The sequence below is a fragment of the Equus przewalskii genome, chromosome 9 (assembly GCF_037783145.1).
Source record: "Equus przewalskii isolate Varuska chromosome 9, EquPr2, whole genome shotgun sequence".
Lineage (NCBI taxonomy): Eukaryota > Metazoa > Chordata > Mammalia > Perissodactyla > Equidae > Equus > Equus przewalskii.
The window spans coordinates 59,934,735-59,958,515 of NC_091839.1; positions in this window are offsets into that span (position 1 = coordinate 59,934,735).

Below are 23,781 nucleotides of genomic sequence, written 5' to 3' on the forward strand. Positions count from 1 at the left end.
TGAAACTATACTATGAAAGATCCAGGACTTGACTTTTACTGTTCTAGCCAGATGATTGTCACCAGTTCCTGGCTCCCCGCCTACAAACTCTGTTCTCATCCACCCTTGTCTCCCTGTCGTAATGGAAGAAGTGGTCTGCCGTGGGTTCCGGCCCTTCCTACCTTCGGAGACTGTGGCTGAGCTCTCTATAGGGATTCCTACTGTTGATAACTTTCTTAAAACTCACCTATTAGTTCTACTTTCTAGAAAAAGTTTTCTTCCCACTTCCTTTTGCTCCTTAGGATCCGTTTCGTTAGTCGTTTACAAGATGACAAGTGTACAATTTTTAACCCTAAACTGAACCTCTTAAAACTGCTTGCTCCGTTCCATCATTTTCCTGGATGCTCAAACCAGAAATCTAGGATGAAATTGAGGTAGGGTCACACCTAGAAGTCTGATGTGACTAAGATGGGAAGAACACCATTGTTGGAAAGTGTCAAGAGATGTCCAATAGGTTGTTGGGTGTGTGAGCTAGGAACCCAGGAGATAGATGGAGATTTGTGATTAAAGATTTTAGTTTGAGACTTTTCAAACCTACAAGTAGTAAACAAAATAGTATCTTGAGCCTTCATACCCTAGCTTCAGCAATCCTCAATTCTGCTTTGATACATCTGTCTATTCACTACACGCACACATCTTTTCGTGTAAGATTTATATAAATTGAAATACACAAATCTTAACTACAATTTTGGAAAACTGATGTTCTCCTTAGCCCACAGCCGTATCAGGACAAAAGAAGGTTTGCTCATATCCCTACCCAGGCATCTAAGCCCCCCATCCCGCTCCCAAGGAGCACCACTCTTACAATTTTTTTTTGCCATAGTCGGGGGTTGTACTTCCCCCTCTGGAACTTTATATAAATTGAATCTCATATATATATACTCAATGCTTTCATTTGGTATAAAGTTTTTGAGAGGTTGAACCGTGTATTCCTTATTGCCGGGTAGTATTCCATTGTATGAATGTAGCACAGTTTGTTCATCCATTCTGTCAATGAACATTTTATTGGTTTCCGATTTTTGGAGAACGTGAATAAAGCTGCTATGAACGTTTGCATACAGGCATTTCTGTGGCTTCTGGGTGGGCAGTAGTGGTACCTCCGTATTAATCTGAGTGATAAATTCTCAGCAGTGTTTTGTGTGATGCTTTGTCTCGCATGATTTTTTATTAGTCCCTCAGGTTTTTTTTTTTTCGTTTTTTTTTTTTTTTAAGATTTTATTTTTTCCTTTTTCTCCCCAAAGCCCCCCGGTACATAGTTGTGTATTCTTCGTTGTGGGTTCTTCTAGTTGTGGCATGTGGGATGCTGCCTCAGCGTGGTCTGATGAGCAGTGCCATGTCCGCGCCCAGGATTCGAACTAACGAAACACTGGGCCGCCTGCAGCGGAGCGCGTGAACGTAACCACTCGGCCACGGGGCCCGCCCCAGTCCCTCAGTTTTTTAGGTTTTTTGATGCTACTGTCAATGGAGTCAATATCTTTTTCCAGTTGACAGTTTATAGATAGTATAGTTTAAATTTTTATTTCATCTTGTATCATGAGATGTTGCTGAAACTTAGTGGTTTTTATTTTGTTTTCATTATTGCACTGCTTAGGACCTATAATACATGTTGAGTATAAGTGGTAAGAGCAGGCTGCGACTAAGGTGAAGTGAACAAGACACCTAGGGAGTGAAAGTCAAGGAGAGATACTGGGGTGGTGAAAGTGGGCATCTGAGAGTGAGTTCATCCTTGCATTTTGCTCCCTAGGGGCTTTGCTTGCCTGAGTCTTAACCCTAGTCCTGGATTAAAGGCATACTCCTTGTCCCAGTTGTAGGAAGACATTCAGTATTCCATCAGTGTTTGCTGTCAGTTTTATGTGGATCCCTTTTACATAGTCTGTTTGTGGTTGGCTGTTTTCTCATGAATAGGGTATTGAGTTTTGTCAGATGCCCTTTTCTTTTGCATTCATTGAGGTGATCGTATAGTTTGACTCCTTTGTTCTGGTAAGACAGTGTTCCTGTCCTTGAGGAGTTTAGTATTGGAAGATTATGACTGAAAGAGGCCCCCAAACATTGGAGGCAGAAACACCTAAAGTAACTGCCCAAGGTGCGCAAGTAGAAATGGAAGAACCAAGATTCAAATTCTGGCTCTCTGTCTTAGTTAGTTACTCCGCTCTCAGCTAAACCTCTTTTCTTTTCATTGTCTTTGCTCCGTTTGCACCTACCCAAATCGTGGGAACTCTGTTATTTCACCTACTTTATTTACAATTCAAGAATCATTTCCCCATCCTTGATAGCATGTTTGCTTCCTTTAGCTTCAGCTTCAGCATTTTCGTAGTAAGGGAGTCTGAGCTGAACCCTGGGATAGAAAAGCCACCTTCAGTAACCCCTGATGTGCTTGACCCTGGTGCTCCAAGCAGGTTCATGGTACCTCCCACTCTCCCATTTTCCCTGGCCAACCCTGATTGGGATTCAAAGCCTGCAAAATACGGGGAAATAATGAAACCAATGCTGGTGAGGCTTTATGGAAATAAAGATACCAGCTCAACACTGTTAGCCTGGGAACAGTTTCTAGGGAGGATAATCTAGCAATGCGTATTTAGCTAGAAGTTTTTAAAACTCATGTATATGTATACAGTGGTGTACAAAGGCACACGTAGAAACAATCCAGATGTTAAAAATTAGGGTGCTGGTTAATGTCATAATGTCTATGCAATTAAATCTTCAAAGCAAATGTGTTCAGTAACAACTAGGTAAAACTACACGAATGTTCAGTCAGTTAAAAATGCTGAGAATTAAATGCAGGTCATGGGAGTATAAAAATGAATGAGCCAACATCGCAATCCCTTCAAGGATCTCATTCTAGTAGAAGCAGCACACAAAAACAGTGATGATAGAGGCACGTGCTGCAAGAGTGCAGAGGAGAGCCTGTCTCCTAGGGAGGTTAGGGAAGACCTAACAGCTGAGGAACCCACTAAATAACAAGCAAGTGTGTGGCATCGTAAGGCAGATAGATATTTTTCAGTTCAAAGAGCTCAAGGTGAATTGCTTTAGAAATTCTAAGAATCTATTTAAAGGTGGAGGAAGGAGAGGAAGTCCTTAAAGCAGTAGAGTGTGGTAGGTGCTAAACTTAGATTTCAGTTTACCCTCACCCCCGCCCCCAGGACCTATACATCGATTCCATTACTTAGCAGGAGTGTTGGCTACTGGCAGCTCACTGCTTAGTACCCCTCTAGAAATTGTTCTCAGATAAAGATTTCTGTGTAATAAGAAAAATACTTGAAGAAAGTTAATTTGGTGGGAAATTGAAAGGGGCAAGAGAGAGAATCCTGGCGGGAGCTTCAAAATGGATTACAGAAAGATAGGCTGGATGCTAGGGGACCGGTTGGACTACCGCAGGAGGAGAGATGAGAAATGTTAGGGCGAACGTGATGAAGTCACAGATACAAAATGATAAATAGACACTAAAGAGGTAAAAAGTAGACTTCGGGTCTTCTGGCTTGGTTCTGCTGACAGCCCAGAGATCGAGAAGGATTGGGATGGAAGATAATAGGTCTGCTCTCGGATGTGTTTGATGTTTAATGAGCCAAAAAGTAGATAAAAGTAACCCACATTTGCTGTGTCAGGATAGTGAGATTATGGCCACTTTTCATAAAGAACATTTAACCCTTTCTGCAAACTTTTTAAATTTGTTTACTTTGAATTTAAAAGAATTGGTTAAGATAAAAACCTGTGCACCTGCAGGGGACCTGGTTAAATAATCGTACATTGACATATGTTGAAGCTGTCACAACTCAGCTGTGTTGGCATGATAGCATTTTTATAACAAGTTATAGAATAATAGTAAATGGTCATCTTTGTTGTCTTAAGTACATACAACAGGCATTTACAGATGTGCACAGAAGTGTGGAATAGTGAATACAGGGAGTTCAGTGGTGCCATTTCGGTGGTGGATTACAGGTGTGCTTTTACTCACCTATTTCTACACTTTACGTGGACTATTTGAGTAGTAAATAAAACTATCTAGCAAAAAAGTGTCCCTACTCCCCAGTTTACTTGAGCCGCCTACCCTAATCTAGACCACGCAGGCAGAGTAGCGTGCGAATCAGAGGACAGAGCTCCCGCGGGCCGACACCGCCCTGTGGAGGCAGGCTGAGTTGAACATGCTGGATTTCAACCCTGGTGAGGAAACAGCATGGAGGCCAAGGTTAAGGTGAGACCGAGTAGGTCCAGAGACTGAGGTCAGTGTCATTCACACACTGAAAATGACAGGACTGGATCGATGCAGGCAGCACTGGGCATTTTTCTGATGGCACTGGGGTAAAGGGTCATTTAGAAAAGTCTTCCTCAAAGTTTTGACATGGAGGACCAGTGTTTATTTTCAGTCTGTCACCAACAATCAAATTTTCAAAATTACCAAATTTTGAAAACTGCACTAAGTCAATTATTAGGAAGATGAATTTTTAAAAGGCCTGATTTTCAGCAGACAAAATTACTCTGCCGAATAGTTATAAGAACTCTAAATGCCCTCAGTTCCCATGCTTATCTCATTGCAAACCGGTAACCGTTGGTGGCCGCCAGCAGTCTGCAGACGCGCAGCTTGCATCTGCAGCTTTGTGTTCTTCAGAATGTAGACACTGGATGGGGCGTGACGGGAGGGTCGTTTTCCTGTCTTTGTGGGAATCATGCCACCCTGAGCCAAGTGGCGTTTGGGACCAGATGCTCCCCTGTCCACACAGCTCATTTGTTCATTGGTTGGTTCCAAAAACACTTGCGTGCTGGTACTACCTATCCTCAGAAGATGAACTCTATTTGCTCAGGCAGAATAACTGGGTAATTTGTAGACGTTTTCATTAGACATTTACAAAACATAACAAAATACATATGAAATAAGGGGTGTGACAGCACCCACTTCTTGAATAACAAACAGTTCTTAGAGCTGAAAAGCAGACCGTCCCATTTAAAATCATCATCATTGTTACTATACTGAGGCAAGACTGCTCAAGGACGCTGGAACCTAATTAAAGTAGGTACTTCACAAGCTAACCTTTCTCGATTCTGACAATTAGGCTCAGTAAGACCCTAATGTAACTAACTGTTCTGTGTCCTGGAAGGAAATTTGGTCATTTTTTCTTACCAGATTATCAGATCTTAACATTGTGGATTCTCCTTTTAAAAACATGACGTTGTCACTAAATAGCCTATTTATGATGTACTACCTATTGTGTGGTCATAGTATAAAAAACTATCAAGGGTTACCAGAGAAAACAAAGGGAAGCCTTTACTTCGATTCAAAAGACGAAGTAAATGAGAAAGAGAGTGGGAATGAAGACCTATTAAGTACTGGAAGCATTTTTTCTTTTCTTTTTTTTTTTTTTTTTTTTGATGAGGAAGATTGGCCCTGAGCTAACATCAGTGCCAGTCTTCTGCTATTTTGGATGTGGGACGCTACCACAGCATGGCTTGATGAGTGTTGTGTAGGTCCACACCCAGGATTCAAACCTGCAAATGCTGGGTCAGGGAAGCAGAACGTGCGAACTTAACCACTCTGCCACCTGGCTGGCCCCTGGATACAATTTTTGAAGATGGTCTAGCTACAAAAGTTTGTTGTCAAAATTAAATCATTACTGAATTTCATTTCTAAATTGTTTTTAGCTATGTGGTGTAGTCTGAAGGTTCCACAATGTATTGTCTGCCTCTAAACATGTCTGCCTCTGCCTGCCCTGGGGCTACCCAGCAGTTGTCTCTATTCGTATATAACTCTTAAGTCAGCATTTTAACATATGGCTCCCACTGAAATCAGTCCACAAATTTTACTGAATAGAAGTGCCTGGTGAGAGGAAATGTAAAAAAAGTGTAAAACCCTGTGCTCAAAAATCTTCCAATAGTTCCCCATTTCAGTCCATTTCAAGCCAAAGTCCTTACAGTGGCCTACAGGGCCTTATAAGTCTGTCTCTGACCTCATCTACTGTCCCCTTGCTCACCACTCTCCAGGAATACTGGTTCCTTGCTGTTCCTAGAACACACCAGGCATGATTCTGTCTCAGGACCTTTGCACTAACTGTCCTGGACTGCTCTTCCTTTAGATATCGACACAGCTCTTTCTCTCCCAACCTAACGCTTTATTTTAATATCATGTTAAGAACTACCCTATTTTAAATTGCAGCCTGACCCCAAAGCAATCCTGATGTCCCTTAATCTTTATTAGTTTTTAACATTAGATGCTAAATAATTTATTATTGTTTATCATTAGTGGCTTTTACTAGAATGTAAACTTTGAGGGCAGGGATTTATATCTGTTTTGTTTACTTCCTAAGTGTGGAGGCCAGCCTCCAAGATGGTCCCCAATGATTCCGACAGTGACAGGGCTGACTTATGTAGCCAATAGGATACTGCAGAAATTAAAGAGTATGACTTCCAAAGACAGCTCATAAAAGGCATCTTGGAAGTAAATCCTCTAGACCACGTTGAGCCTTTATATGACTGCAGTCCTGGCCAACATCTTTCCTGCAGCGTGACGCTGTCACCCAGAAGCACCCAGATGAGCTGCTCCCAGATTTCAGAGAAATTGGTAAAGGTTTACTGATTTAAGCGCTGAATTTTGGGGTAGTTACATAGGAAGAGATAGCTCATGTACGAAGTATCTAGAACTATATACCTGGCACATAGTAGGCATTTGATAAATGGAGGAAAGAACAAAACTGCCAGAAGTAACCTGAATTGCCATCAAGATTAGCCAGGATTATCATCACTTATCAGGAAACAACATGGACTCTCACACAAGTGAACATGGAGTAAGAAAGTTTAGGAAGAGAAGTCGAGGATGGGATGAGATGGAATGGAACACGAAATACTGCCTGGGGAGAGGGAAGTGACTCTGCTCCCCCAGAATTCCCAACCATCTTACTGCCACTCATGTCTTACCCCCCTGTGCACTGTGGGGCATGAAAATCAATGTTTGAGCATTAATAAATTTGCCTAGAGTACCATCTCTGTCATTTTGTCAAGTAATATATGATATAGGCACCTTATTTCTTCTTTAAAAGTTGGAGATAAACTTCTGTTTCTGGCGAATATGGAATAAGGGGAAAGGATTTACCCTCTCACCTGAAACAACTAAGAAAAAAACAACAATAATTTTTAAGGTGAACAGGCAATGAAGGAAATTGAACTCCAAAAGTAGGAAAATAAACAAGGTAAACGATTGTCCCAGTGTAGTGGATGGAAAGACCTCTGGCTGTGGCACAGGGTGGGGGAACCCAGGCAGTTAGCAGCACCTCTGGTTTGAGATCTTGAGCTGTGGGTCCTGGGAGGCCAATGCAGCTGGAGTTCACAGGATAGAGTGCCACAGAGGAGGGACACGCTAAGAATTTGAAGATTTACAGAGGGTTCTTCTTGAATATGTAAATATTGATCACTCCATGTGTGTGTTGAAACTACCAGATACTGAGAGAAGAGCCACCCAAAAGGATTAAAGGTAACAATCCTTGGAGCTTACACAGAGCTAGTAGTAGTTCCTGCTCCCAGCATCTGGAGTGAAAAACATGGTAATTTATAGGACGTTGGGTAGAGGAGCTGGAAGGCCTACACCAAATGCTTCCCTGCTCTTGCAAAGCAAGACCCAAAAGGATCGAATTATTTCTAAGTAACTTAACTGCAGCCCAGAACAAGGCTCAAGAAATTCACAAGGTTTAACTTACACTATTAGCCAATAAAAAAGTTGCCTAGCATGCAAAGAAGCAGGAAAAGGGGTGGAACCGGTGGCCCAGCGGTTAAGTTCTCAAGTTCCGCTTCAGTGGCCCAGGGTTCGCTGGTTCAGATCCTGGTTGGGGACATGGCACCACTCATCAGGCCATGCTGTGGCAGGCATCGCACATATAAAGTAGAGGAAGATGGGCACGGATGTTAGCTCAAGGCCAGTCTTCCTCAGCAAAAAGAAGAGGATTGGCAGCAGTTAGCTCAGGACTAATCTTCCTCAAAAAAAAAAAAAAAGCAGGAAAATACAAACCCATACTAAAGAGAAAAATCAATCAAAATGGACCTAGAAATAATTCAGATGATAGAATTTTTAAGACAGCAATAGAAGCTACCCAAAATGAGATACAAAGAAGACTGGAAACGGCCGGCCTGGTGGCCAGCAGTTAAGTGCACACATTCCACTTTGGCGGCCCAGGATTTGCTATTTCAGATCCCAAGTGCAGACATGGCACCTCTTGGCAAGCCCTGCTGTGGTAGGCGTCTCACATATAAAGTAGAGGAAGATGGGTATGGATGTGAGCTCAGGGCCAGTCTTCCTCAGCAAAAAGAGGAAGATTGGCAGCAGATGTTAGCTGAGGGCTAATCTTCCTCATAAAATAAAATAAAATAGTAAAGTAAAATAAAATAAAATATAAAATAAAAACGACTGGAGGGGCTGGCCCGGTGGCACAGCAGTTAAGTGCGCATTCTGTTTTGGCAGCCTGAGATCTACGGGTTTGGATCCCAGGTGCAGACATGGCACTGCTTGGCACACCATGCTGTGGCAGGCGTCCCACATATAAAGTAGAGGCAGATGGGCACAGATGTTAGCTCAGGCCAGTCTTCCTCAGCAAAAAGAGAAGGATTGGCAGATGTTAGCTCAGGGCTGATCTTCCTCAAAAAAAAAAAAAAAAAGACTGGAAAAAAGGACCAGCATGAATGAACCATAGGACAACTTCAAGAGGCCTAGTATACATGTAATTGGAGTTCCTGAAGGACAGAGAAAAATATTTGAAGGGGGAATGGCTGGAAGTTTCCCAAATTTCATAAAAACTAAAAACTCACAGTTCTAAGAATTTCAGTAAATCCCAAGCAAAAGAAACATAAGCAACATCAAATTGCTTAAAATCAGTGATAAAAAGACCTTAAAAACAGCCAGGGGAGTCAAGATACATTACCTGCAGGGCAACAAACAACAATGGTAGCAGGTATCTTGTCAGGAACAATGCAAGCTGGAAGACATCGGAGCAGTATTTTCAAAGGAATGAGAAAAACTCTAAACCTAGAATTCTCTACCAAGTGAAAATATCTTTCAAAAACCTAGGTGAAATAAAGACTTGCAGACATAAACCATTATTAGTCATTAGGAAAATGCAAACTCAAACCACAATGAGGTAGCACTACGTACCTATAAGAATGGCTACAATTTAAAAGGTTGGTGAGTAGAATCAACCCAAATGTCCATCAACTGGTGAATGGATATGTGGTATAGCCATACAATGGTACACTATTCAGCCACATACAGGAATGAGGTACTGAAACATGCTAGAAGATAGAAGAACCTTGAAAACATGCTATGTGTAAGAAACCAGTCAGACAACTCCACGTATTATGATTCCATTTACGTAAAATGTCCAGAATAGGCAAATCCATAGATTAATCCGGAAAGTGGATTAGTGATTGCATAGGACTGGGGCTGAGGGTTGGGGGGAGAATGAGAATGACTGCTAATGGATACAGGGGTTTCTTTTTGGGCTGATGGAAATGTTCTAAAATTGATTGTGACGATAGGTGCACATCTCTGTGAATACGTTATGGTGTATTTCATGGTATATGAAATATATCTCAAAGCTGTCATTTAAAAAATATTAAAGTGTTTGAAAGAATGTGTAGCAGCTGGGATACACTGCTGGTGGGCACACCAACTTGAAAAAGAGTTTGTCAGTTTCTTAAAAAGTTAAGAATCCATCTACCACAGGAATCAGTCATTCCATTTACACATTCACACGAGGAGTGAAAGCATATGTTCATACAAAGACGTGTGCATGAATTTTAAATTTTAATTTTAAGTTCTTGATACAAATAACAGAGGAATCTCTATGCTGAGTGTAAGAAGCAGACAAAAAAGAGTACATACTGTATGATTCCATTTATACAAAATTCTGGAAATTGCCAACTATTCTATAGTGATAGACAGTGTTTGCCTAGGGAGAGGAGGTCGTCTGGGTGGAGGGGCAGAAGGGAGAGATTACAACAGGGCACAAGCAAATTTTTAGAGGCGATGAGTATGTTCGTTATCTTGATTGTGGTGATAGCTGTACACATGGCAAACTTGATCAGGTTGTATGCTTTTTGTGTGTGCAATTTATTGTGTGTTAATTATACCTCAATAAAGCTGTTTTAAAAACCCTGCAAGTTAAACTGTCGGCAACAAAACTAAATTTCTTGTCATGGTTTCACCAAATTGGCCGTCCTACTTCTGGGAAAGAATAAGGGGTTTTGCGATCCAATTTGGTTTGGGGCTGAGTGGATCAACGGAGATTTCAAACACAGTACAAGCTGTCATGTCAGGGTTAGTTAGTTCTACGAGAAAGCGCAAAACCCCTGAAGCCTATGGGTGGAGCCTGGGCACCACCTGAACCTGTTTCGACAGAGTGTCTATTGTATGAAATGAAACTGCCTCAGGTGTTTTTGGAAACCTTATCTAGGAATTTTGATAGCTGAGGAGTTTTTCCCACATTAGCCAAAAGCCAAAATATTTCAATTCCCTCATTTTCACAAACACCAACGTTTTTGTTTCCCCTACACCGCGTGTGCATACATACACGCTTTTTCTTTGAATGTTAAATTTGGTAAAAGTTACAACTTGCAGAAAACACACTAGTATGTAAAACATTTAAAAACTTGTGGGGTTTTCTTCCTATATAAAACCTCTGTTCCTAGGTTTCTGCTTACTATTTTCAAAGCTCAGTTAATTTTAATTAATACTTGTGCATAATATATTCAATAACGGAATTCATACAAATGCAAATGGCACCAAAGGGTATAGGGTGTAAAGTCACTCTCCTACCTCTGTTCCCCATCTACTCAAATCCTCCTCCCCAGAGGCATCCAGGTTTGCCAGTTTCTTGTATGAACTGCCAAAAAGTCTATGCATATGCAGGCAAATACACACACACACACATGCACATATGCACACACATATGCACACAGCACACAGTCTCATTATCTCAGTTTTTTAAAACTAATTTCAACTTTTAGATAGATAATATACTCATGTGTTAAAATTCAATAGGGATAACACTGAAGTTTCCCTTCTGTCCGTGCCCTGCTTCTATCTTGTTCCCCTCCTAGACAAGCAGTGCCGTTGTGTTTCCTTCTGGACGTGGCTTGTGCATGTCTAACTGGTTTTCTACTAGTAACATAATCTGGCTCCCTCAGTGTGGGACTTTGCCTATTTGGTTCAGTGTTTCTTCCCCAGCACGCATAACACAGTTCCTGGCACAGAGTAAGTACTCAAAAAATATTTTTGGGACGAAATGACATAAACACTGACATCATCCTTACCTCCCTAATCTCTCTCATCATTTTCAAATGTATCTCGCCAGTCGGATTGATTCTCCACTGGGACTTTTTCTGGTTCATCCCTTCCCTGCGTGTTCTGTGATCACACCAAGCTCAGGGGCTCAGCATGATGTGCTTGGGACTATTACAACCTCCTCAGGAATCTCCTAGCTGTCTCTCACATAGAGAAACAGCTCCGTGGAAAGACAGGCCATGTCACTTAATGGTTAAGACACCACGTTTAGAATCAGACTGCCAGAGTTCACATTCCAGGTCTGCTATTTAGAAGCAATGGGAACTTTGGGAAACAAGTTACTTTAACAGAGCTTTGCCTCAGTTTCCCTGTCTGTACAATAGAGATAAGAGTGTCTCCATCCTCGGGTTGTAAGATTAAAGGGCTAATATGTGAAGCGCTTACATACATGCCGCTGGCATACAGTAAGTGTTCAGTAAATGTTAGCTATTATTATTATAGCACAAATCCTCTTCCTCAAGCGCCATTTTGAATACATCATAAGTCCTTTTTCATAAACCTTCAAAGGTTTTATGAAATGTTTAAGGCAGCTCCTCATAGAAACTGTTCATTATTAACACTGAGCCTTAAGGCCCACTTAGTCAACTTACCTCCTCCTTATTCAGTTTCTTAACCTGCTGTGGAGCGTGAGCTCCAGGAACCCAGTCGGCTCACTCAACCGCACGGGTCATGCACGCTCAGCCCAAAGCTGCACTTTGCACCATCCCTCCTTCCTAGCGCCCATCTTCATCTTGCTTTTTCTTCCTTCTTTCCCTCCTCTATCCTCTTCCTGCCTCTCTCCTTCCATCAGGCCTGCTTTGACTAGTTCTGGCTCTGAGTATAGAGGTACAATTGTTTAGACATGATATATTACATTTGTAGTTCTACATTACATGTTCTTACATAACTTTCATTGTATGTGTACAGATTATCCCATTAGATTATAATGTCCTCGAGATCTGCTTATCTATTTTTTGTTACTCTTTGTACAATATGTTCACAATTAACTCACAGAAAAACATTTTAATTTTCTCTTTCTTTTTTTCATGCTTAATCCTCCTCCAAATCCCTTGGCTCCCAGGAAAACGAAGACAATAAACTATAGAGAAGGGTATGAGCTGAGACAGGCTGCAGGTGTCTGGAAGGGAGGCCTGTACCAAGGTGCACGGGAGCAAAGCTGCCACCCCAAAGCACTTTCCTCCTAGAAAACGTGTAGTTGCAGCTACATTGTTTGTTTGTTTGTTTGTTATAAGCAACTGATCTGAACTGTTAACAGCAAATCACTTATTATTGATCACTATGATCCCTGTGATCATCACCAAATATTTATTTAGAACCTTTGTTGTTAAGGCACCATGCCTGCAGGATACAAGGAGGCATTGAATGCTTCTTTCCCTGTAACCAGCATAGGCTAATTTGTACTGGCCCTTTTGTATCCTATTGTATCAATGACAATCTTGTTTCAAAAGTTGCTTTGCAGGGGTAACAAAGCAAAAACTCTAAGTCGTGTAGATGGAAACTTTGTCCTCAGCTGACCTGGAGCATCCTAGGAACCAAAATTTCCCCAACTACAGAACTCAGTGTAAACAGAAAGTGGAATGGGGAACTCCTAATAAGAAGCAAAGGGTCCCTGATGTGTAGCACATAGGACTTATAAGACTGTTACACTCCCACCCTCCAATCAGATTCCACCAGGTTAACATTTTGTATAACCACTCCCACTCCCAGCTCCCTAAAAGTCTGTCCCAGCTTCAGCGCAGGGAGACAGATTTGAGTCTTGTCTCCTGTCTCCTTGCTGGTTGGCCCTACAATAAAGCTCTTCCTTCTCTCAAAAACCAGTGCTATAGTATTGGCTTCTACGTGCATCAGGCAGCAAGGCTTCACTTGGTAACACCTGTGATAAACTAAAAATCTAATGTGATATAGACCCAATATTTCACCCAATACGCTAAGCCATGTGAGTGGTACAAAAAACAAGAAGCCATCATCAAGGCTGTAACAGCCAATTAGTGCTTCATAGAGAAGAATAAACCTAATCTGACCCCTGAAGAAAGGGTCAAATGTTTAATGAGCGTAGGGAAAAGCAAATGTTTTAGGTGGTAGATATATGAATATTATATTCTTTAATGTTAAATGCCGTTTAAAAACTAGGTTTCAGGCCCAGCCCCATGACCGAGTGGTTAATTAAGTTCAGACACTCTGCTTTGGCGGCCCAGGGTTTTGCCGGTTTGGATCCTGGGTGTGGACATGGCAACACTCGTCAGGCCATGCTGAGGCGGCGTCCCACACAGCAGAGCCAGAAGGACCACAACTACAATATATAACTATGTATTGGAGGGTTTGGGGAGAAAAAGAAAAAGAAGAAAAAAAAAGAGATTGGAGAGAGATATTAGCTCAGGTGCCAATCTTTAAAAAAAATTAAAAAATAAAAACTAGGTTTCATTATTTATAGACAAAAAGATCATTCAAATGACATTATTTGAGTACCTACTATGTGCAAAGCACTACACAAGGTATAATGGGTTGTAGACACGGCAGGAGCTGTGATCCCTGCCCTGCAAGAGTTTACAGCATAGTGGATGCAAATGCTTACGAAGAACTTGCACAATGAAGGACGCTCAGAGAGCTGGAACAAGGATTTCCTGACCACCGTACTGTGGTGTAGTCTATCTCTAGAGCTCTGCAAACTCCTTTATGGCAAATTTTGACAAAAGATTCTAAGTGTGGATGACATCAGGTGGATAACAAGCTTGCACAGTGCTCCAGAAGCCCACCGATCTGCATTACTGAATGGGAGACTATATATTACTCTATCATCCTTATCATTATTCTTGTAGTTACTGGCTTGTGTCAGTTCCTTGTCTCAGCCACCGAAACTTTTTGTTCCTGAAAAAGCATTAAGCAAGCTGTGTGGAAGAGACCTTAGTATTATCCAATCCAATTTTCTCATTTTATAAAGGAGGCAGCTGGGAACTTGGGTGAAGGTCATGAGGCTTTTTCTTTCATTCATTTCTTTAATGAAAAAGGCACTTATATTTGAATTTTATATTGTAATTTGTCACTTTTGGACCTTTCTTAAACTTCCTATCTCGTGACTAATCTAGGATGTGACATGTGTCACCGAAAGTTAGCGCTGATATCATGAAGTGCTCCATGAAACTTCTGCCCATCCCCACATCCCCATTAGTAGTGCGACACTTTCTTTCCATGCCGCTTAAAAAAGAACCTTTGCTATTTCTCCAAAGAGAACGTCGATACTATCAAACACAATAATACATGAGAAATTTGAAATTACTTTTTATTGGTATATTTTATCTTTTTTTCCAAGCTTCAACTTTAAGTGATAGCCGCTTGGATTTGGTAAGATACTTCTGAATAGAAATATCTGTGGTTTTAATGTTAGGAACGTTAGAAGAACTTAGGTTGCTTTGTTTTCCCAAGTCAATCCTTTTTTGCCCTTTTGTACTGAATTTTCATCCAGTTTTATTACAGAACTGATATTTTGCAGTGGTTCCAATTCATCAAATATCTATCAGTCTCCTACAATGTGCACTGTTTCATGCTTAATACCAAAGGATAACACCAAACAATCATAAGTAAGCCATGGTCCCATACTCTCAAACTGCCTATCAGATACTGGGCAGTGTTTCATGGACACAAGTTCATGAAGGATAAATAAATGCTGTTAATTTAGCCTCATGTGAGTAAAATATTTTTTCTTCTTCTTAAAGTGTGTCTAAAGTTATCAGGGGCTTATGAAAAGCCACTGGGGATGCCCATTTGTGTTCCCAACCTACCAGAGAAAATTATATGATGAATCCTTATAGGAGCTCTGCAGCTCTGAAGCAAGCACCTCTCTCCTTAAAAAAAAAAAAAAAAAAAAAAAAACCCAAACACACCCAGATGTAAGAGTTAACACCGGACAAAATAAATACAAACTAAAAGACAGAGCATGGGAAAATCCAGTTAGATGATCCTTAGTGGTGTTCATTGCTTATAGTAAAGATGTCATTTTAAACAAAGACTGGGGAGGAATAAAATAAAAGGCAGATCTAATAACAACTACTTAGTCACGTGCTTTTTTTAAATTACAGGAAAATTTGTATTTAATGTTAGATTGTCTTATCCTTAACTAGCTGCTATCCTACATTTCAAACTATGAGTATTTCATAAAGTATGAAAAGAAACATTATCTTTGTGGAAAAATCACAGCCTCATAAATCTTAGTGCAAAGTCATCAAGTTGCATCATCAAATTTTAATTTATTCCACAGTCATGAATACATAAAAGAGTCTCACGTACTAGGGAAGCTTGATAAATATCCACAGACACTGCATTTCTACAGCAGGCAATGAGGTTAGTTGGGGTTGTTTTTACCAGTAGTCTTTTGACTATCAACACTAGGAAAATTACGTGCATTTGACTTGTGTTCACATTATAAAGTATTCTTTTTCAGACCTTAACTAGCCAAAGCGACACTGGCACCAGAAAGATGGCAGTACCCTCTCAATATTAGACACTACTGAAACAGTAAGTCATGTTCTGTTCATCTGGTAAGAAGCCAGTTTCACACTGGTGAGCACAGAATGACGAGGTTATAACTAAGGTTTAGACATCTTTCATAAATTTGTCCTTTCAAATATGAGAAATAAGTGTGTTCCAAAGGTTTATGCTTAAAACCAGGAATAAGGGTCTAACTGTTGTTAAAAAGTTGTTGCTATAAAATTCTCATGCATGGGGCTGGCCCGGTGGCACAGCGGTTAAGTGCACAGTTCCACTTCGGCAGCCCGGGGTTCGCCAGTTCAGATCCTGGGTGCAGACATGGCACCGCTTGGCATGCCATGCTGTGGTAGGCATATCACGTATAAAGTAGAGGAAGATGGGCATGGATGTTAGCTCAGGGCCACTCTTCCTTAGCAAAAAGAGGAGGATTGGTAGCAGTTAGCTCAGGGCTGATCTTCCTCAAAAAAAAAAAAAAAAACTCTCATGCTCATGGAGATGAGCTTGGCTTATGCCAGGCCATTTTGCTCTCTGATTATTTATGCTATCTATATAATGATGATAACTAACTTCCTACACAAGGATGCCTTGTTCGCAAAGGATAGCTCTGGAAATCCAGTGTGCTTAAATAAACGTCAAGTATTATTATTGTCCCTCTGTTCCCTTTGGCTACTCAGCGCTCCTGTGGCAGTTTTACTATAAGGGCACCTGTGTTAATTGTCCACTGTCCCCTTAATATGATCTCACAAAATCTCTGGCTGTTGATTCATGTGGAGATCTGGATAGAATGTGTATTCAAGGTGACAAGTTAAAGAGTTTCCTTAGTACTGTAAGCAGCCACTGAGTGTCAACATCAGCTGGAAGACAGTGCAATAGAAGCAAGAAAGAGACACTTCTCCAAGACCTATTTGACACCCTCCAATTTCATTCCAACTTCAACAGAAACGGAAACAGCTAACACAACCATAAAAGTGAAGAAAACAAAACTGAATTCTTAGAGAGTTCAGAACTGGTCATTTTAGATCTCTGATTTGAGCCTTTGATCCTTCAGCTACAAGCAAACGCATTTTATTTTAAATCCTCTTCTCACTCTGAAAGAAAATGCTTCAGCGTATAAGGGGAAAATAGGGCAAAAGAATAAAAGAGAGAGACAGAGAGAGGGAAATCTTTGTTGAGCTCAGCAACTCTCAAATGAACGAAGTATGGATGTTTTATTCTTCCATCCACCAGGGCACCAATGTACTCTTTAGTAAATATCTATGAGAGAAAAGACTATATTAATTGTTCTTACAGCTAGATTTTTATCTATCATTGTTCAAGTCAGAAGATGCTACAATTTGAAAATGATGCGATCAACAATGATTATTATCTGTCTGAGTGGGTGTTGGTGAAAAGACCGATACTGGATTACTCTCCAGTTCCTGGGTGTGGTATAGTTTTTCCAGTTAAGAATTAAGGTTAAAAGGGCGTCATGTCTGCAGCTTACTCTTAAATGGGTCATAAAAAAAAGGTGTATATATAAATAGAAACATATAAATATATATATATAATGTTAGAATGTGAAGACTATCTGGGGACTCTTTGTACTATCCTTGCCACTTTTCTGTATATCTGAAATTATATTTAGAAATCTTTAAGTAGAATTTAGGTTCATGGAAGTGAAATATACTTTTGATGAGTGATAGAAAATTAGAACCATTTTTTAACTGAGATATAGTTCATATACCATACTGAAATAATTTTTTAAAATAATTGATTCATTAAAACATTAATTAAAATTATGATCCAAAATTATGAAAAATACGTATTCACAGAAACTTTTGGGCTGGCCCGGTGGTGTAGTAGTTAAGTTCATGTGCTTGGTTTCAGTGGCCTGGGGGTTGCCGGTTCAGATCGCAGACATGGACCTACGCATCACTTATCAAGCCATGCTGTGGCAGGCATCCCACATATAAAGTAGAGGAAGATGGGCACAGATGTTAGCTCAGGGCCAGTCTTCCTCAGCAAAAAGAGGAGAATTAGCAGCAGATGTTAGCTCAGGGCTAATCTTCCTCAAAAAAGAAAAGAAGGAAACTTTTAAAATTCTGTATCTTATTGTTTAACGGCAAAGTTTCTATTATATTCTCATTAGATGAAATACTAGAAAATAATTCTTTATGTTTTTATTCATTTGCTAGATTTTCAGAAATAATTAATATCAAAAAAGTAAAGTACCGATAGCGTTTACATTTTTGGCCTTCAAGCCAAAATTTTAGTTTCCCCAATTTTAGCCCTTTGTTAAAAGCAAAATTAACTAAATTCCACAAATTTTACTCCTGACCCCACCACTTACAAGCTCTTTGACCTAAGCAAGTCCTTCAATGTCTCTGGATCTAGCTTCTCTATAAAAATTTAAAGAGTTATATTACATTGTCTAGAAGTTCCTTCTAGCACTAGCATTCTACTATAAGTTCCTTTTTACAAACAGGGAAATAGAAATTCTAATCTTAAGTAACTTGCCAGAAGTCATATGATAAGAAGAAAGCCTCATTTAAAAAGAGCCCATTAATGTATCCAGTGTGGATACATACACCAACAAAGAGCCCATTGTAGACAAACCGTCCTGGGTTCCCGGGCACACCTGCTGTCAGGGATCCGTCCTCCAGCCATCAGTAGCTGAAGCTCATCTCACTCTTAAGGGGAGAGGGATGGGGAGTTACAAACACTCTGGTTTGGTCTTGGGAGTGTTTTCCACCTATCAGAGGCTAGCAAGCCTCCTGGAGAAGAGACTAGGAAGGACGGAGAGGCCTGGAGTCAACATGGTCTCCACAGAGACTGGGGACAGGAGATGACTTGGCCATAGGATTGTTGCTACCATAGGCTTTGTGTTTTGTTACCCTTGGTAGCTACCCAGACGCTTTCTGGTAAGTGAGAAAACACGGTAGACTCATTTGAATCCCTGCCCTTTTTATGTGGTTTTAATTATGGGGAAGCTGTAGAAAAGATTGAGTGCTGATCTCTGGCTCACCAGCATGCAGTAAAAGAGCTAAGCTTTCTCTGTACAGGTTTGCCCTGCAATAAGGTAATATCCTGGTTTGAAGTGTCTACTTCTCTGCAACAGAAAAGGAGAAAGGAAAGGAAGGACAAACCCTGTGGATTAGGTTTTCTGCAATAAGACAGGCTTTATACAGAAATGTATGTGTTGGAAATTGGATACTCATAATTTGGATAGTGGCAAACATATACACCGTGTTTACGGTTTACACTGTCAGGTTCTGTTCCAAGCACCTTACATATATTGACTACTTCAAATATTGGGTCCCTGCCATGAAGGAGCTTTTACTCTTATGGCAAAGGCTAAACACAATACACAATCATTCCTTTTGATAATTAACAAGCACTTTCTGAACGCTTAACATGTGTCCGTCACTGGGTCAACTGACTTCTATAGAGAAGAAATAATGTAAATGGTGAATGCATAAGCGTCAAAAATAAGTGATTCCAGTCAAAAATGCTCAAGGAGGAGTGCACAGCACAGACATGGGCCACTCAATTGAATCATTTACAACGTAACCCTCAAAGCTGTTTGAACTTAAAATGACTTTTAAATTCTAGTTATTTCCCTCAAATTCCTCTGAGTTCAACCAGTTTCACATTATTTAATTCATCCATCCATCCCTTCATTCCATAACCCTGATGAAGCCAGAACACTGTACAAAGAAGCCAAAAAATTAACTCAATGCGCTTAAAATCAAGTTGAGAAAAAAATACACATACACCAACTAACAAATACAAAGTAGAATGTGAACGATATGATTCAAAGTCGTGTTAAAGATAAACTGAGGCATATTAACCTTTTTAAGAGTTTATTTCAGCAAAAATCTACTGGAATTATGCAGCGCCAGATCAGAAGCGGGCGGGGAGCACTCCGCATACAGGAAATGGGGAGAATTCTATGGAGAAAGGGTGAAAGCAAAGTAAGATGATTGTTGATTGGCTAGAGCCTAAAGCCTCGTTGGCTGTTTGTGATTGGTTGTCCTTAGGTTTAGGGTTCGTAAACTTGAGGCATTTACAGGCCTAGGTTTTGGTTTGCTTACCGCAGGTAACCACGGCATTAAAGCCAGCTCTGCCTAATGACCTCCTTCTTTAATTCAACAGTTGCGTGCAGAAATTCATAGGAAAAGTGGAGGGAGGGCTTAGCAGATATTAAGCGCTCAGTAACTTAGGTTGAATGAATGAATGTGAGATTAGAGTAGGTTAGTCAAGACATATTTCTTGGAGTGAGAGAAGTCATGGGCATGGACTGAGAAGGAGCAAAGGTCAGCCTGGCAGAGCAAATGACATTCGCAAAGGCCCAGTGGGCAAAAAAAGAAAGAAAGAACGAAAAAAAAAGGCAGGATGTAGAGTTTCAACAGATTGGCTCGGTTGAAACACAAGGGTTAGTTGGTGGGTGAAAAGGAAGAGTGCGAGGTTTGATAACGTGTGGTACATTCTGATACCAGCCAGACTGTCATAAACTCAACATTTGTAACACCCGAAGGATAACAGCTTTGTTCTTCCAGCTTTGACTTCCTTTCTTGAAATGTATTGATAATAACATGATAGTTCTCCGAGACCAAGCTATTTAAATAAGTAATATTTTGTAACTAGACAAAAGGGAAATGCCATCAAGATGATAAAGCAAAATATAATGGTATAGGCAATGTCAGGGATGGAAAAAATTTAGAGACTGTTTCTTCTCATTCAACCCCTCTTTGACCAGACGAGGGTCAAGGAGCAGGGAGGGGAGCGTCCAGTCTGAGATGCAGATGAGGCGAGGCCGGGCTGCTGCCTCACTCATCAACGGTTGATGGCCTTTTTAATCTTTACACCTCTACCTGAATGGCACGATGGTTATTATTGGAAGATCAACACGAAAAATGTAAAACCTATAAAAAAATAGAAAAAGAGAAGATAAAGACACCATAGACAGAAGATGTTGAAATCTGAGCGTGGGAAGTTTAGACGTGGGTTAGGACAGTAGCTGAGGGAAATGAGAGGTGAGGTCAAGAGACATTCTGGGTGAAAAAGTAATAGTCCTTTTTCAGAGTGACTGCCTGAATAGGGAGGCCAATAACAGATTTAAAAAAAACAGACAAAACTCCAAGTATGAACCTGATGGTTAAGTGTGGAAATTGTCCAGTTGCTCAGGAGGAAAAGTGATAGCATTAAATACATTTCATCAAAAAGTAATTCTTTGAAAGTAATTCTTTGCAAGATGAAAAAGTTCTGGAGATTGCTCACACAACAATGCGAATCTACTTAACTCCTGGACCATACACTGAAAAGTGGTTGACGGTAAATTTTATTTTTTTAAAAATGCTCATCATCTTTTTAAAGGAATTCTTTTTATTAATTTAAACTTTCACCCTGTCTGCTTGGGAGCTGTACCAGCTTTTTATGTTTTGGGAACACAGATTCACTCAGGTCACCTCAAGTAATGGGAAGTTGGTCTATTTTAAGGATACACGTGACAATAAAGGAGATAAGAATATCAGAGGAACCTAAGAATAGCAATATGATTGGGCTTCAGTTGGGAACTGAAATGAACATGGAACTGGACAAATTCCACGCACACTTAGCCACTGAGTTCACTTGTCGCTCTTGGCTGCAGCAGTAATACAGTACTCCTCCACCATGGCGTGTCACCATTCCTCCGTCTCTATGACCATAGCAACTAGCTCCTTTAGTCATAGCTTCTGCTTACTCATAATTCCAGCTTACTCATAGTCTCTCTATAACCGACTTTCAGCTTCCCTCCCACAATCAACAGACTGATTCTGTATATCCCAGTTCAGATTCTTGAAAGAAAAAACAATCTGACTGGCCGAGCTCAGTTTTCAACTTCAGTGTCCATCAGAATCACCTGGAGAGCTGGTTAAACCACAGATGGTTGGGCCCCATTCCCATTGTTTCTGATTTAGAAGTCTGGGGACAGGGCCCGAGAATTTGCATTTGTAACAACATGCTGACTACACAGGTCTGGGGACCACACTTGGGAACCACTGACCTGCTTACTCACCCTGTTGTCTGTTTGGCCAGAGCAGCTGGGGCTCCACCTCATGTCGCCAAAACCATACTTCTGAACTGACTCTCATGCTTATAATTGGAGATTTTTGTAAACTTCCTTCTCCTATTGGTCTCCTGGTTTAGGCACTCACCAAAGTCCAATTGCTTTTTCAACAGGAATGTCTCTGACCTCTCCTTTTGTTTTCCTCAGTCACTGCCCTAACCCAGGATCTCATCTCCCCATACCTAAGTATCTACAGAAAGCTTCCTGTTCCAAGCCATGCTCCCCAAAACACACATCTGCCAAATTACCTTTCCCACTGATAGCTCTCAAATGCTTTGTCTCTGGGTTTCCTTTGCCTATCACATTAAACTAAACTTTGGAACACCTCTAAACTTTTTGTTTTTAAGTCAATAATATTTAAATGCTTGCTTTTCCACACTGATATTGCTTTTCTTTTCTTTTCTTTTTGCTGAGGAAGATTTGCCCTGAGCTAACATCTGCTGCCAATCTTCCTCTTTTTTTTTTTTTGTATATGAGCTGCCATCACAACATGGCCACTGACAGATGAGTAGTGTAGGTCCGTGCCCAAGAACTGAACCTGGGCCGCTGAAGTGGAGCCCGCCAACCTTAACCACTAGGCCACTGGGCCTGGCCCTGATATTCCTTTTTCTATCCTTTCCCTTGAGTAAGCCACCTATCTGAAACCTCTTAGGACCAGATTTTAGGAAAAGGCTTCAACTTGTTTCTATAAAGATGCCTCTAGAATTTAACCTCTAAACTCTCGCAAGTTCCATGACTACATTTCCACTACTAGCTGCTAGCTCCACCTAACTACACTCCAGGGAGCTCAGACTTAGTGTCCAAGGCCAGCCTCAACATTTACCCCTCAAACTAGTTCCTCCCCGTGTTTTTCTTCTTCCTTTAAAACAAAACAAAAACTCCCATGTAACCAGTCATCTAGGCTCTTAATTGTAGTAATTTGGATTTTTTCTCTCTCTCTGTTCATCCTCTTCTCTCTTCCCCTCATCCTACTCCATCTAATTAGAAGCCAAATTCTGCAGATTCTACCATCTATCACGGGGGCTGCTGAAACCTGGCACCTCTCCAATTACGATGTCATCCTGATGTTCCACACTGTCATTTACTTTTGACCTAGACCAGTATTTCTCAAACTTTTCCACAAAAGTAGTTCTAGGGGCCGGCCCCGTGGCTGAGTGGTTAAGTTCGTGCACTCTGCTCCAGTGGCCCAGGGTTTTGCCGTTTCGGATCCTGGCTGAGGACCTAGCACCGCTCATCAGGCCATGCTGAGGAGGCGGCTGTCCCACATGCCACAACTAGAAGGACCCACAACTAGAATACACAACTATGTACTGGGGAGGCTTTGGGGAGAAAAAAGAAAAATAAAAAATAAAATTAAAAAAAAAGTACTTCTAACAGCAGAGAAAATATAAAAGGTGGAAAGGAGGGTAACCTTAGGGAATGTAGCCCTTAGCAGCTTTTAAATTTTTCCTGACCCACTTTGGAGAAATTTCTTGGTAGACTCCTGTTATCTTTCAAAAGTTATACAGCTTCTGTATCCTCCCCAGTCTATTTTTGTTTTAAAATTAAAGGAATAATGTTAGCTGCTTGTCAATGAGCCAAAATGATGGTTTGGGAACATTTTCTTGTTTTCAGCAGCCTCATATGGGTAACCTGTGCTCTCGTTTGGGAAGGAGCCCTGTAGACGTCACCCCGTCTCTCTGCCCTCAGTCTCTCTAGGTGCCATTTTATTTTCACCACTGCCTAAAACACACTCCAGGGGCTTCTAATAGTGCTGTGCTGCTACCAAATTAAATATAAACTGCTTTCTTTTGAATTCAAAGCCCTCCAGCAATGATCATTCCAATCTTATTTCCAATCCTAAGTTACTTTCTAGCAAACT